Source organism: Myiozetetes cayanensis, unplaced genomic scaffold, assembly GCF_022539395.1.
Source record: "Myiozetetes cayanensis isolate MyiCay16 unplaced genomic scaffold, myiCay2020 scf4, whole genome shotgun sequence".
Lineage (NCBI taxonomy): Eukaryota > Metazoa > Chordata > Aves > Passeriformes > Tyrannidae > Myiozetetes > Myiozetetes cayanensis.
Genome location: NW_026087631.1, coordinates 63,798,581 through 63,814,997, shown reverse-complemented (window position 1 = coordinate 63,814,997; position 16,417 = coordinate 63,798,581). Strand labels below are relative to the sequence as shown.

At 53.0% G+C, this 16,417-nt stretch overlaps 1 protein-coding gene across 2 annotated transcripts in view; it reads right to left on the bottom strand.

Annotated features, from left to right (window-relative positions):
• Window positions 1–15,992, bottom strand: part of ATOSB (atos homolog B) — a 38,137-nt gene extending 22,145 nt beyond the window's left edge. The window contains exons 1-2 of one of the 2 annotated variants that reach the window (XM_050329577.1): window positions 15,956–15,992; window positions 10,839–10,935 (exon numbers count right to left, since the gene is read on the bottom strand). The gene's annotated coding sequence lies outside the window, so the exon portion shown is untranslated. The remainder of the gene's footprint in view (window positions 1–10,838; window positions 10,936–15,955) is intronic. The other variant, XM_050329579.1, reaches the window with a different exon arrangement.
• Window positions 15,993–16,417: the final 425 nt, after the last annotated feature.

Here is a 16,417-nt window from a genome sequence, read left to right as displayed (position 1 = left end):
CTCAGGACTGCATGCCAGAATTGCTGCTTCTCCCTGGATTTTTAAATTTTTGATCCTTGCCATGCATGTGCAGAGCCTTTTCTTCCTTCTCGGGGCAAAGAAATTTAAGTTTTTTGTCCCATAAGGTCCTGTAGGCTCCAAGAGCTTCCCCTGCACACCCCTTCTCTTGTCAGGATGATACAGTTCTCGGAGTTCACAAAGTTGATGCTTCTGCTGAAATGGTTCCTGGTTACAAGGACAGACACAGGGACAGCCTGAGAGTTTTAAGGACTAACCACCTTTTCTGGTTGGTGACACAAATCCAGGCTTGCTAAAATTGGAAAAAACACTGTGTGGCTCGCAGCTGGGGCTCACTCTTCCTGCAAGCTAGAAATCCCTGTTGTCTCAGCAGCCCGTAATGCCCCTCACCCTCAGCAAGGGGATGCTCCTGCAGTTCTCCGTACACATCCTGGGTGGGTTGGCTGGCTGGCTCATGCCACCTGAAGCTCGAGATGGAAACTAGCTGTGTCCTCTTTTCACCTTGCTGTGAGAAGGGAAACAGAGGTTTCTGCCATCCATCCATACCCAAGCTCCTTTTGCTTGGACCCTCTGCTACTCTGCCCCATGGGGCATCCTGAGCAGACGACATTAAGCAGAGGAGCTAGGAAAGCAGCTAGAATTGTGCTTTCCTGCTTGAATAAACATGAAAAATCCAGTTGGAGCTTGGGTGGGCATGAACCAGGGACTGTCTTCTATTCTGCATTTTAGAAAGATCCTCCCTTGCAGGCACAGACTTTTACCTTCTGCTGCCTTCAGCGGCCCAGAGCAGGTTGGAGAAGCCCAAGTGCTGGCTACATTAGTGATACTGCCAATTCAGGTGCCTTGTGTGGGGGCGGCTGCAAATGCAATAGGGGGAAGGGGGCAGAACAAAACCAAACCACCCAAAAATCCCTGGGCAGGTCTCCAGCCTTGTGTTAAATAACAATTTTTCTCAGGATACAGTTCCAGTTTTCATCTGGTCTTAAAGCTCTCCACAAAGTTGCTCCCAGTGACTTTCACAAATTCTTTCCTCTGCCCCACTTCCAGCAGGGACCTCGATCTGTGCTGCCTCCCAGCAAAAGGGTCTCCATGACCTTTGTAATTCAACACACTGGGAAAGGCTCAATCCATTCCCTCTATTCCTAGCCCAACACAGACCTTAAAAGCCCTCTTTGTTCCTGTTACAAACCCTATCCCACAACCATGGCTTAACCCTTAGGGCACTGCCTCAAATGAAGAGAGTTTCACAGAAGCAAGGCAGTTTGCAGCAACGATGGGAAGCTGGACCCACCCTCCACTTACAAAAGAGCCGTGTAACAATCTGCTGGTGGCTTGCAGGATGCATAAGATACACAGAACAGGGTGGGAGGGATGTCTGGCTGTGCTCATCATCATGACAAACTACTGTGCCCCACACTGATGCAGTGACATGGGCAGGGGTCGGGCTCCCAACTCTTCAGTTTTGCTTTGCCTGCTCTCAGTTCAGCAGGTTTATTACAAAAAATGCTCCGTGCATGCAGATCCCGGGCCACAAGGAAGGAATAGGGATGAGGAAGGAAGCAGCTGGGACTGGGTACCCCTGTTTATCACTCTTGCAAGGACTCCTTTGCTCCTGCCCTCAAGCAGAGCCAATGCTCCATGAGCAGGAGCAAAGGAGAGGCAGCAAGGGATGCCTTGCCATTACCTACACAGTCTGCACGCTGATTCTTGCCTTGTCTGAGGTAAGCTCAGACCCACATCCTAATCAGCAGTCCACAGTCACACACTGGAGGGAGCAGTGCCATAGGACTGTGAGTAATTATACACCCTGCACATGGAAATGCAGAGGGGATGGAAGGTACAGCCAGCTCTCCCTTCCTGGCATGATCCTTGGCACGGGAGAAGGCAGTATTGAGCAAGGGCTGCTTTGCAGCACCCGAAAATGCCAGATCTGCAGCTGGCACAGAGCTGCCCATTAACACTCTGAAACACCAGCTCCATGGCAGACAGAGCAGCCTAGTACCACTGCACCCCAAAACAGCATCTCTGCAGACAGGATGGGGTAGGGCCACCTTGCCAGTACCCAGAAATGCCATTTCCTACCAGCTGCTGTAACTTCCCCTCTGCCCCTTTCCGGTCCTGCTCCACCCTCTCCTTCTCCTCAGGCCACAGGGAAACTGAGTCACAGCTGTCCCTACCCCTAGGAAGGGTGGGCAGCCCCCAGCCCCTGGCACAGCATGTGCAGTAGGGCAAGACCTCTGAGAACCCTAGTGATGGGGAGAGTTAAAAGTACCCATGTGTCCTACTTTGAGTAGCTATCCTAACTGTTAGCCTCCTCTGTTCCCATACCTCTTGAAGCATAAGTTGGTCCCAATCTTCTGCTGGCCATATGGACTGCACCCAGCTCTGCTGGGCTACATCTGGCCCCACAAACTTACCCATGTGCTCTCTGGCACCACAGGGGACCAGGACATTCAGAGCTCTGCACCAGATGCACATAACATAGCATAGCTCAGAAAAAAAAAAATTAAAAAAAAAAAAAATTAAAGAGCCAGTAGAGTATTGTAAACCAGAGGAGTGCCCTATGTCCCAAAAGGCTGGTAGGGGGCTGGATATTTCCTTGACAGCAGGTCATGGCATTCTTTATTTTAAAAGATTCAAGTGTTTTTGTACAGACTTGATTCTCTGGTTCAGCTCTAGAAGCTGAGAGGTTTCCAGGTACTGATTTCAGGCTGTTTTCACCACACACCTACAGTAACCCTTTTTAGGACCTGCTTACCAGTTAAGCTTCCTGGGCTCAGGTCTACAGCAGTGTTCACCCACAGCAGAATCCTTTAAAATCCCTGCCTGGTGCAGTAACAAGCCACCACCCATTATTCTGCCTTGTAGAGAGAGAAGTTAAAGATTTGTTCATTCAGGCTCTGGTCAGACATCTCACAAATGTTATTGAAGTTATGGTTTCTTTACTGTGTTTCTTGAGATTGCAGTAAGGTTAAGAAAGAGCCCAGCACTGTCCAGTTCAGCTGGGCCACAGAATGGGAAAGCAGAATTTAGGCTGCAAAAAATGCACAGCTATTAAGCACTACTCTTCTGCAAATCTCCTGGCATCTTTTCCCAGGCTCCTGTCTTCTTGGTTGCCTTGCTCCACCTTCCTGGGGACTCTGTGAAAACTGACCCTTTCACCTCTCTCCAGGGATGTGTGTTAAGGTGGTATTTGCTGTTGTTGTCATGCAAAGCATAACATTATTGCAATATCCCTGCCCCAGCTCTATCTCCCAGGACGACATAATAGTAGATGAAATTCATTATCCCCTATCACTTTATGGCACTATCTTTTCATTTCTCTGTTAACACACATCAGAGACGTATCGAGTTTCAGGCAGGCTCACTCCAAAGGAAATTCTCTCTCTTTCCTTACAGGGATTTGCACAAGCAACACCATTTCTTTTCAGCACCAGAAAAAGCCCAAAGCAAACCACCACCACCAAAAAGTAATTTAAAAAAAAAAAAAAAAAAAAACAAACCAAAAACCACTCCAAAAATAGCACTGAGGTTCACTTAAGGACAGAATTTGACTTTTCTTTCCAGACCACCACTTTGGTCAGACCTTTCCCAGGCTCTGGAGGGCAGCATTTTCACTGCTGCTCAAAGAGGTTCATCAGCAATGTCTGGAGTCCTGTAGTGAGGAAGTTTTAATGGTGAGATGCCTTTTACTTCCCAAAAGCACCCAACACATGAACACAGGCATTTCCTGGTAAACTGTTCCTCCTTGCTTCCAGCCTCTGCTACAGGGGTGGCCTCTGATAGCAGCCTTCCTCCGGAAACACCACTGCGTTTTGCTCAGTTACTCTAACAGTGTAATATTGTAGGGAAACAGAATTAAACAGAGCTGAAATCTATAATAAATCATTCCTGCTGAGCTGCCAGGGAGATAGCTGCACAGGAGAAAGAGAGGAGCTGCAGTTCTGTTCTCTTGACAAATCTAAGCTATGAAACAGCCCTTTGGTTACCGGGAACAGGCACAGCAGCAAGAGGAGCACTTTTTGGGTGGCAGAGTAATGCCACTGATTTTTCTGTTCTCTGCTTCCAGATTTATCACATGGCCAGGGCAGATCATTGTAAATACCTTAAGATCCCAGACTCTCAGCCTAGAGGAGAGGCTGGTGGACCAGACCCAGACAAAAAGCCTGAAAATATTCCAGTTTCTCAAAAACTGCTCATATTTTTAGCTGTTGCTGCTGTTAGAAGATGAATTGAAAGCAAAGCTCAGACTTGCTACTTGATGCCATAACTGCTTCATTTTGCTGGCAGCCACAGCAGAGAGGATCTTGAGAATTACCCTCTTTGTCCACTGCTGGCCCAGCTATGCTAATCTCATCAGCAATGCAAACGCTGGTATAGAAAGGCACTGCTGAGTGGCAGTGCTAACCTGACCGTGCTGTGCTCTCTCTGCACAGCTCCAGCAGTGCTGACTGGCAGCAAGAAAACCCTGGTGCACAGTGCCCAGGTATTTTCTCCAAGTCTGAGCTGAGCACGGAGGTGGCTCTCACAAACTGTCCTTTATGCATCTCCCAGACAGGGTAATCTGTACAGCACTGCTGGACTCAGCTATCTTCTCACAATTTAGGGAGTGAAGGTAGAAACACCCACTGAGTCAAAGTTTCCTCTTGGTCTCAATGATTCCTCATCTTTCTGATGAAATCCCCAGTACTCCTCCTGCAGCAGCAGCTGCATTCAGGTTGCTCCTCGTGTCCCAGAGACACCAGGCAATTTTTAAGAGTGATGTAGCTCAGGATGGTGTCCCCATCTCAGTAGATACGCATGTCCTGGACTTGCCTTAGGCAATGGAAGTAGCACGTAACCCACACAGTACTTTCCAAACTTCAACACCAAGGCTCAGCCAGGAGGAAATCTCTTTTGGCTGCCTCTCCCTAAATGCTTATTCCAGCACTGGCTGCCTTAACTCCTCCCTAAATCAGGAGCAGAGTATGTGACCCCACCGCCTTTGGGCTTTTCTCATGCTTTGTGCTGTGCTTAATAATGTGTAGTATGGGCAGGCAGGACAGAAAAAGAGGGAGCAGCACTTCAAAGATGACATGGTTGTAACTCATGGGGTCACAGCACCCCAGGGACTGAGCCCTGGCCTGGGATCTTTGCGTGCAAGGTGCTGTACAAATCGCAAAAGAGAAAATACCCTCTTCCCTAGAAGTGGCAATTCCCACCCCAACACACACACACATAATCCAGAGCCTCTTCCGCTGGGCTCTGCATCACTCCATGATATTTTATAGCACATCTTGGGGCCTCTGTCCAGAGGAAAGACGAGAAACTACAGGCTGTGAAAGTGGGCTCAGGGGGAACAGCAGTGTGGCTCAGGGGATTTTGACCACGCTCTCACATCTTCTGCACCCATAACACAGTCTAACGCCAACTCTCACACAGGTCACATGCATAGAAAGGAGTGCTTGAGCTGCTGATCCAAAATGTCCTACAGTGTCAGGTACCAGTGTCCCAGCTTCCTCCATGGGAAGGAAGCTACAGCTGCAAGCTGTTCCCATCTAGAAAGGGAAGGAGCGTGTTGGAAGCGAGAGGGAGGAAGCACACTGATGTCTGCTGCAGGTGGCTTTCCAGAGTCTCCATGTCCCAGCTTCCACCTCCTTGTTTGCTCTCCCTTGGGAACACTAGGGTCTGGAGTCCAAGAGACATTTTTCAAATAAGTCTGGACTATTTGGGAGTTTTAAGATGACTGGAACTGTAGCACTTGACAGTGGTGGGCAGTCTATAGAGAGCTTACAGTAACCCTAACTCAGAGGACACTATGGCAGATTGGAAATGATGAAATGGTTTTCAAGGCAATTTCTGTTGCCTTGTATACTGGTTCAGAGTTGGATGGAAGGGTCACAGCTCAGGCAAGTATTGTGACATTTGTGAGTGCGGGGCCATTTGGGTAGCTCACAGACAGGCATCCTTTCCTGTCCATTTTTGCTTGAACATCCTAGTCCCAGACAAACTCTGGCCACTTCATGGCAAGCCCAGACATCTGACCTCAGAGCATTTTCTGAGAGCATTGTTCTTGTCTCTCTCTGGGCTGGGTGCAGAGCTGTGGGCAGAGTGCTGTAGCTCACTGCAAGCAGTGACCTTTGAGAGGTATAACGAGAGAGGTTTACAGCTCACACAGCCCTCCACACTGACACAGGCAAGTTGTGCTTGCTGCCAGCAGGTCCCTTCCCCTGGCTCAAATCCACGCCTTTAGGTATATCATGGATGACAGGTCAGGTCTCAGTCAGGAGATCTCCAGGCTGGAGATTTGCTTCCTGAGCCATTCTCTCTGTGCAGTGAGCATACAGCATTCCCAGCTCCCTTCAGCAACAGGAGCCAGCTCTCTACCGGTAACTGGGTCTATGCAAAGGCAGCTTCAAAAATGTTTAACCTCTCCTTTACCTGTCCCAGAGAATGGTCTCAGACCATATCAGAGGGCACATGAGAGAGTCTGCTCTCCCTCAGAGTACGGATACCCTGGAGTAAGGCAAACTGGCCTTGCGAGGTGAACAGTGTGGTACAGGACCAGCATCCTGGGAAGGAGAAGGCATGACTGGAGCCACTTCCACTGATCAACTGAGGATAAGCAAGGGCAGCAGAATGACTTGCTTTCCTCCATGGTACAGTGACAGGGCTCAAGAGATTGGTAGCGTGAGAGGGCCTGCTCTGCAGCTCAAGGCTTCAAACAGAACAGGTCTGCAAACAGGAGATGCCTGTCCATACCCGTGAGGGGTTCAAGAGGGGAGAAGATGGACAAAAGACCCCTGGCCACCCACCCTGAGGTGGCTGCCTGAGGAGAATGGCTCAGGACGACAGATTGTCAGGCAGGAGCCCAGTAGTGCTGAGCCCATGCCACTGCTGGGACGGGGCTGCATCGAGGGCTGTGGCAGCTTGCACATTTCCTCTGGCTGCTCTTCTGCCACTCCAGCGATGCTGCCAGTGGCAAGTTGCCATAGCAATACCCTCCAGCAATACCCTCCAGCATTCTCCCATCGCACTCACCTCTGTTCCCCCAAGCCTTGCTGTCTTCTCCCCGCTGCCCCACAAACAAAACCTGCTGCACAACACCCCAAAATTAAATATGCTCCTAAAGGGCTGTTCATCACCCCAGGGAAGGAAAGGGGGCAGAGGTGGAAGCCCACTCCCATGAACCATCATTCCCACCCACTTCATTGGCAAGGAGCCTACTCTGGACCCAGGTGCATCACGTCTCACCTTGCCCAGTCTCAAGGTGCAACACAGGCTGTCAGACTTGGGGAATAGAGGCCCCTCTAGCTGCACCCCTTGTCATGCTGTGGCAGGCAAGGATACTCACCTGTCCCACGGTGCCTGCTCCATGGTGGTGACATGCACCCCTTGCCCAGCCCAGCCCAGCCCAACATTGCTGCCTACACGTCAGAAATCTCCATGAGCTCTTCCTACATCGCAGCAGTGCCAGGTTTGATGGGAATGGTGGTCCCAGACTTTTCTCGCTGCATCCTGGCCAGCATCTCCTAAGTCTCTGATCTTCAGCTCCAGCCAGTTTCCACTTCAGGTAGGTCTGCTCTGCTGCACCAAACTCACTGTGGTTTGAATCAGAGAAAGGATCCCGCTTTGTTTCCTGTCCTAGAAACTCTCCTCCACTGCTGTGATGTGCCACTAAACAGCTTCGCAACCCAGGGGGCAAGCAGAGCTCCTCTTCCTTTCATCTCTCTCACACAAGATGCAAGGGGAAGACAAAGGACCCTGTTGAACCACACTCAGGTGTGATACCTGCCAATATCTTTGAACAAATGAATTTAACAACTTCCCAGGCAAGAAAAAAAAAAAACAAACTTCTAAAAGCTCTGCTCCCCTTCCCATTCTGCCCCTTCCCAGATTTAGTATGGCCCACCACAACCAGTTATATCACTTGAGGGTTATAGCAGAAGCTAGCAAAGCCTCAGTCGTGATCCAGGATGAGTCATGGAGCTCCAGAGGCCGTGCAACTTCCTTCTGATACCATCAACCATGTCTTGCACAGCTAAAAATAAAGATGGGCCAAAACTGCATAGCCATATCTTGCCTCAACACGAAATTTAGCAATGCTCAGTGCTGCTGAAAAATCACCTGAGCAGGTGGAAACCAAAAAGTGCAGAGAGGCCAAAAGTCTTGGGTGTACTGAGAAGGGAGAGGCCAGGAGGCCTCACCCTGTGCTGTGCTGGGAGATGGCAGTGCCAGATGGCAAAGAGCCATCCAGCCATACAGAGATGGCCAGAGCCAGGCTCTCATCTCACTCAGCTGTGAGCTTTGGAGTATTTCCACACCTAGAGGATTCATGGAATACTGTTTTCTGCAACGTGTGCTCCCATCCAAGAGAACAGGAATTGGCTGCTGTGAACAGGAAAGATGTTGCATTTTTGGCAGGAAAAGGTTGGAAAGCTGCAGCCTGCTTCCCACCAGGCAACACATGGGCACCCGCAAAGCAAGGTCTAAAGGGTGTTTTGAGCTAATGCTAAAGAAAGGGGGCACAGATACACCCGATATGGCTGAGACGTTTTAGGTGAGTGAGGAATTCAAAGTTCTTCCTAGCCCCTGGGACACGATGCCCCAGCAAAACCTTCTCACATAAGGATACGGGACTCTCACACAGCTCTTAGCAGGGAGCTGCAGGATCACACACACATAGGAGCTCAGAGGGGCACTGGCAAAGCTCAGGAACCTAAAATAGCCTCAGCAGATGATCCTCTGCTCCATTCTTGGGAGCAGCAAGAACCGAACAAGGATCCAGCTGTCCCAACGCTCCCATGAACAGGATCTTTGAATGCCCAACCTACTTGCAACAGAGATGGTAAGGCAAAAAGGGGATTCCTTGCATAACTTCAGTCCAACACTCACAAGGAACCAGAGCTCCACCTCTGAAGGAGGGGGCAGCATTTTCTTCTGATTTTCAGTGGAAAGATGACCTACTCCTAAATCAGTTGGTCAGACCAAGGGCCAATGGCAGCCCACACATACAAAAGAGCAGGCTGAAGGATGTTAGGCTGACTGCTTTCTGTTGAAGATATAACCTCCATTTTGCCCAGTCTTTGAGTTTCCCAGCAAAGCATTCCATCCCATTCCCAAGAGAGGCCCTGTGAGTCTGTCCAAGGGTCTGCAAGCTTTAATGGCTTCCAGATTACTGCCAGCTGCACTAAACTAAACTAACACCATTAATTCAGCTCAAATATAAATTCACTGATATCACCTGGGTAATATAAATATAAATACATAAAACAATGTAAAACCCAGAGAAGAGATTCATGATATGGGCAAGTAACAGGAAGAGCTGCTGCTCTACACATATATGGGAGATTCGCTGCCCATGAAGATATCAAGCTAGTTGGTCAGCAAGGGTGGATGGGAGAAAAGTGTGTCAAACACTAGCCCAGAGTGTGGTGAACCACTGGGCAGGTTGCTCAGAGAAGCTGTGGATGTGCCATCCCTGGAAGTCTTCAAGGCCAGGTTGGATGGGGCCCTGAGCAACCTGGTCTAGGGGAAAGTGTCACTGCCCATGGTGGGGGTTTGGAACGCAGTGAACTTTAATGTCCCTTCCAACTTAAGCCTTTCTATGATTCTGTGGTGAGCCCTGTGTTAAAATGCCCCTCGTCAAAAGGCACCTGAGAGGGTGCTGCAAACTTGGTGGACTGGGATCTTCAAGCAGCTCCAGCAGAACTGAGTGCAAACCTTTTCTCTGGTCTTTGCCACATAACATGTCTCTTTTCCATCACTATGAGAGATACAGAGTCCTCCCATCATGGAGCAGGTATCAGTTATCGCCACAACCCAGCTGGATAAAGGGACTGTTGCTGCATTGTGCGATCAGGAATCCGCAGCACAGAGCACTGACATGAACAAAGGACTTCTTCCTTCCTTCCTTTCAGCTTCACAGGTACATTTATCCCTGCCTCACTCGCTGTGGGTACCACTTCAGCATCAGGCTGAAGGGTGAGGTGGCCTGAGGCCCAGTTTCCAGCTGTCTCTGGGCAGGGCCCAGGTTCCCTGGCAGACACTTCAGAGGAAGAGCAGACGATCCTGGGCAGCCATGCATCCTAAACTCCTGCTTCCCCATATAATCCCTCCTGGCCAAATCACACCTGAGCTCCAGGGCAAGAGAAGGGCTCAGCCTGACCTGTTGGAGGCACAGTGCTGATGAGGTGAGAGCTTCCAGGTGAGAGTACACTGTGCAGGTGGGGCAAGCACTGCTGGATCCAAGGCAGGCACAAAGCCCACAGCCATTCCAGGCTGGTTACCTCAGAGCAGGTAACGTTTCTTGCCACTGGCAACACAAAGACCACTGTTACTCTAAGCCTCATATACCAAGGCCAAGCTACAAAATCCTGGGAAAATGCAGCAGAGCTCAACTGCTTCTAATAGAGAGCACGATTATGTCTGCCACAAGCTCTGGGTGAAGTCTCAGCTGGGTTCAGGTGAAGGACAGTAGGGAACAGCAGCTGGAAAATGCTCACATTCAATCCTGCTGGCACACAGAAGGACAAGTGCAGCAAACAGCACAGACTGCCAGTTTCCAAGAATTTAGAATACACCACCCTCGAGCTCCTGACAACCGTGTGCAGGGTTCAACAGTCTTAGCAGCACTGGTCACACATATCCAGGTTCCCTTTGCCACACTGGCAGCCAGGTGGGAGGCAGGAGTACCCAGCAAGCTTTGGCTGTGGGAGCACCTCACTGGGGTGACACCTACACTACAGTTATCCCTGTGAGCCAAGGGGAGGAGGGCATGGGGTTCCCTGCTTCAGCCCTGGTGAGGGAAGGGAAGTCAGTGGTGATTGAACGGAGCTAACCTTGGTGTAGGGCTGAAGCAGACAGAGAAGGCAGCTCTCAGCTGTCAGCACCTGCAGTGTGGTCTTGGGGTTTCTTGTTCCAGCTGTCTTGGGTCACCTGGAAAGACAAGTGCACAGACACAGGTTCAGCTCAGCTGGGGAATACCCTGCCCACGCAGGAACACTGGGCAGGCAGTAATTGCTCATCTGAGCCAAGTGAGTTAGTGGCCCATGCACTGAAGTGAGAGACCCCAAGCACCCCACCAGCTCAAAGACTCTGCCATATCTTTAAGCAGAAGCCATCCTTCCAGCTGCAGCCCTGACACCCTCCTGGGATCCAGCTATCCCCCAAGTTCCCTGTGTGGTTTGTTCTCCAGAGAGGGCTGCTAAGGTCACAGCTACCATCCTCCTTCCCCAGATTTCAGTGGGAAGTACAGGCTTCTGTGTGCCCTTGGCTTTGTTCCTCCCCACCCACGCAGCTGTAGGTTGCTCCACCACACGGGCTGTGCTGGTACCCGAGTGGGTGAGCTGGCATATGGTTTATCTGCAGGAGCAGGCGCTGGCTGTGGTCCCCACAGGCCACCCGCTGAGCCACCTCATGGGGACACAGAGCCAGGGCAGGGAGGGACAAACTCCACTGCTGGAGAGACACCCCTCCCAGCAACCCAAACAGACCAAGACAAATCCAACCTCGCAGCTCCAGTTTCCCAGGCTACAGCGAAGGGGGAAAACGACAATTGCTTAATAGAAATCTCCGAGAGGCCTGCCAACACCATCACAAAGATGTTGTTTAAGTCTCCTCCCCAGGCTCCCAGCGCTATAATTACAGACCACTGGAGATCGCACTCTGTGGGGGCTAGGTCCTCATGCCTAGCAGGTCCTGAAAACCAGGGCGATACTGGCCTCTCTAAGATCAGGTCTGACATTCCCCTGGCCTCAGGCATGATGAGCAAAAGCTGCTTAGGGGCAGTCCCTGCTCCCCATCTTGGCCTCCTGCACAGGCAACCACCCTGTCACACCCCCAGCAGCACAGCCCAGCTCCGACCAGAGTGGAGCACCGCGGGCAGCCAGGCTGGCAGTGCTCCAGGAGCACATCCCAATGCAGGGAGGCACTGCCACACTTCCTAGGGCATCAGCCTTAAAAAACTCATGAAGGCATCCAGAAAGTTTGTGCTTAATGCCACCTGCACCAACATCCCAGGAGACGTCTCATCTGGAAGCTGCACTAGCCAGTCACAGGGGCTATCTTTTTGGACAGCTTATAAACAGAGCAAGCCTCAGTAAGTGTAGCTTGCATATATGTAAATATTCATATATTTAAAACCCTCCACCAATTCCCTACTCTCTTTCAGAGAAGGCTAGAAAGGCTCTAAGCCTGAGCAGTGACAAGAATTGCTTTGGACATGGCTGAAGTACTGCCACCCACATAGTGCTGCAGCACAGGAAGCGATGGCAATGTATCTGACAGGGATGGGTTGAAAACACTCCCCAGGAAGAATGCAATTACCCCAAATGGACTGAGGCCAGGAGATCTGGATTATCACCTCAGCTCTTGCATAAAGGGCTTTGCATCTTTGTTCACTTCCAACAAGAAGAATCACAGGGTTGACATCAGCCCTGGCCCAGGACATGGATTTGTTACTAAAAAGCAATTCCAGCTGAATCACTAACTTCCCCCTTTGCAGCACACAGGACTCCTTTGAAGGTTTCCCATTCAAGTATTGTTCTACCATCACGCTGCTTAGTTGGGGGGTTGTCCAGGCCACAGCACAGGCAAGTATGACTGCAAACCACTGGCCAGTCCTGAAAAAGCTCTCTGAAATGCAGAGCATGTGAGCTCAGCTGCTCTTCATTCAGGATTCACAACCAGCTGAAGATACAGATGGAAACAGGGGGAAAACATGTTAATTGGCAGCTGGGCATTCACAGGCCAAGCAAGGGAGACTGTGAAAGACAGGAGCAAGGCCAAAGTGAGGATAAAAACTTGCAGAGAAACTTCCCAGTCAGAGAAAATAATTTTTAAAGCAGGCCTCAAACTCTGTGAGACCAAATTCTCTAGCGGTTATATTCACCTGCTCCACCAGCTCATAAGCAAAAGCAAAATCTAAAAACAAAGGAAGATAGCTGGTCAGTGAGCAGAGGTGCCAGGTGCTGCAGACAGAAGGAAGAATCATGATAACATGGTGCTACCAGGACACAGGGACCCACACAGCCTGCTGGAGGAAGGGGGTACCTGAGAGTAACGCAAGATGGAGAGGCATCAGGCAAAACCCTCTCACATAAGACTCTAAGTAACATGCAACAACCTCACTAAGTAACCTGCAAGTAACCTTTCCTGAGCCATCTGTTGACATACAAATGTCTCCTTTCAGGATCTCTCCCATGCTGCCCTTCACACCCGTCCTGCTTCAAACCCGACTGATTAATTCCTCCAGCTACCAAAGCCTCTGATAATTTGATTACAGCTCCATTGACAGTGTGCTGAGGACACCACTTTTCTAGCTATATGTCTTCACTTTCTCCTTTCACATCTGTGGTCCAACCTACTAACAACAGGTTTTCTTGTTCTGCATCCAGGAAGCGTCCTGGCCCCCAGGCATGGTGCATTTCCACACAGCACACAGTGGTGCCAACCAAATCTAGCAGAGGACAAATGTGGGCAGGCCCAGAGCAGTAAGGGCAGGTAAAGGACTCAGAAAGAGTTGAGAGTCATTAACTTTGAAGAGTCAGATCAATAACTATCCCCTTGAATCAGCCTCAGAGGCAGTGAGCAAAGTCCAGGTATCTCTGGCCTCTGTTACTCAGCACAGCCCTGAAGAAATGTGCCAGGGCAAGCAGTTGGCAGCAGACAGCAAGGAGGAAGACCAGAGGCACAGATGTTCTTCTCTGCCCTCAGAAGTCCCTTGAACTCAGGCAGGGAACCACCCTTCCTGCTCCTGTTCCACATGCTCAGAAAACCTGAAACAGCTGAGGGAAGAGGGGCTGGGAAAGCTCAGCACCACCACCTGAGAGAGGATGTACAGACTGGGGGCTTCAGCAGATTTGGAGGAACCCACAAGGAGTGAAAGACAAATTAAAATTATCTGTAATTCCCTAAAGGCCATTTCTGCAGAGGGCGGACATGAAGAATGGAGCATCTAGAGCTGCTCTGCTCAGCTTGCTGCAAAGGCAAGGAAGCAGAAGAGCCCCTCAGCAAGCTGTGTCTCGAATAGCAGGGTTCCTGCTGTCCCCACACATCCTGACCAGCCCAGGCTCCAGGGGAAGGGACGTGTCCAGGCCCCACAAGAGCCAGCAGGAATCCAGCGAGGGGTTATGGGGGCAGCGGCTGCAGGTCAGGCGAAGGCAGGTGCCGCGTCCTCTGCAACAAACCCCGTGGCAACAGCGTCCCTCGGATCCAAGCCCTGTACGAACCCCCTGGCCCTCCCAGCTCCCGCCAGTGCCCTGCCCTCCGCACAGGGAGCTGCATGCTGGGACATGTAGTCCTTACCAGGGCCCCGCCGAGACCCGCACGGTGGGAATTGCTGCTGTGAAAACAGGGCGATGACGAGGCTTTACAGGATGACTTCATTCTCCCCGTCCTCATCCTAAAGCCCGGCCCTGCCGAAAGCAACTCCAGCGCTATCACACTGGGAGTTTTCTCCTGTTCCACCTGCCAGACCTTGTTCACCTCCTCGTGTGTTACCAAGTTCGCCAAGACACTCCTTTGCGTCAGGGTTCAAGCCTGCTACGCTCTCCACAACTTCCCAACTTCCCCTCTTTGCCAAGGCTGAGAGACATGATTCAGGGAGAGGAAAGGTCTGCAAGCGAATCTTTGCTTGTCTGAGGTTTTTAAAAAGGCACTGAGAGTGGAAGTGATTTTTAAAATACTCCTAAACACAGCACAGCATTCCTCTACCATACCCTTTCCCAGTAGCTGCAAATACCACACACCTTCCTTAAAAAAAAAAAAAAAAAAAAAAAAAAAAAAGGGGATAACTGATGGATCATGTTCACGGGGTGGGTTGTCAATAAGCCCACCTCCCCAGCTCCCACCCCGCAGCGAGTCCCTGTGCCTTCCCTGGCACACGGCTCCTTCCCAAACGTGACACCCGGGACGGCCAAGCGTGCGCTGCCCGTGCGGTTCCCGCATAAAACCAGCCTCAAAACCTCGCCAGCTCGGCAGCCGCCGATTTAGGGTGGGTGACTGTCCCCGCCGGGCCCTTCCGCCTGCGGCTGGCTGTCACCAGAGGGCGGCGGATGCCGGGGTTCACATCCGCCCACCCCGCACCCCCGGCCGGGGGCCGGCAGGGACCCCCGGGGCAGGGGCCGCAGCCCTCCTCCTCTTCCTCCCCCGGAGAAACACGACCCCACCGCCCCGAGGGACAACAACCCACCCAGTCCCTGCTGGGTTTGGGCTGATGCCCGGGGGAGGAAGAGGAGGAGGAGGAGGAGGACAGGGAGGCCCCACGGTGCAGGCAGAGCCGCAGTCAGGCTGTCCCATGCCCCTGTCACAGCGCGGAGGACGTGGCCTTTCGGTGGGCGATTCCAGGGGGCAGCGCAGCCTCCCTGAGCTGCCGAGGGCTGTCAGCCAGGACGAGGGACACCCCCCAGCACAGCCTGCACCCTCCGGTCCCTCCCTGCCTCCCCCCACACCCACCTCCTGATAGACACAGCCCTCCCGAACCCACAGACACCCCCCACCCCTAGACAACAACACCCACCCCGCGTCCAAAGCTCTACCGTCACACCCCTGGCCCCGGCACCTCCTGCCACAGCTTCCCCCGGTGCCAGGCCCCTCGCCGGTGACAGCGCTCCCGGCTACATCCCGCATCCCGGTCACGTCCCCCCAGGTCCCAGGCCCCATCCTGCCTCGCGACCCTCCAGATCACAGCCCCCCATCCCGGTCACGGCCCCCCGGTACTGCCCGGTCATGGCCCCTCCCGGCCGCGCTCCTCCCACTCCCGCTCGCCCCTGCCGTTCAGGGCCCCCGGTCTCAACGGCACCCCCGAACCTTCGGGAACCGGGAGGAGGGCGGCGGGGCCGGGGCGCACAAACCCTCCCGCACGGCGCGGGGGCGGCCCGTCCCCGGCAGTGCCCGGCGGTGCCCGGTCGTCGCCCGCGCCCCCCGGCCCTGCCCGCCGCGGCCCCGCCGGACCCACCAGCGCCTCCTCCGCCGCCGCCGCGGCCCCGACTGTGCGCGGCTCCCTGCGCTCCTTCCGGGTGCCGCCGGGACACGCCCCCCGCGCCCGCCCCCCGCGCGCTGATTGGTGCGCTGGGCGGGGCAGGGCGGGGGGCGGGGCGAGCGGCGGCGCACCGCGGCCAATGGGCGGGCGGATCGGCGGTGACGCGCAAAGCTGAGGGCCCGCCCCCTCCACGCCCCCTCCACGTGCGGGTGTGTGATGACAGCGGGGGAAGGGGCGGGGCCGGGACGGACGGCTTCTCATTGGTCAGCGGCGCGAGCGGGGGCGGGGCCTGGCCCGGCCCTGGGCGGGGCTGCGCCCCTCGACCCCCGGGAGGAGCCGGGACCCCCGACCCGACCCGATCCGAGGGCACGGCGTGTCCCGGACCCACGGCACCTCCACACCCACGGGCACGGCGTGTGCCACCCCACGGACACACCC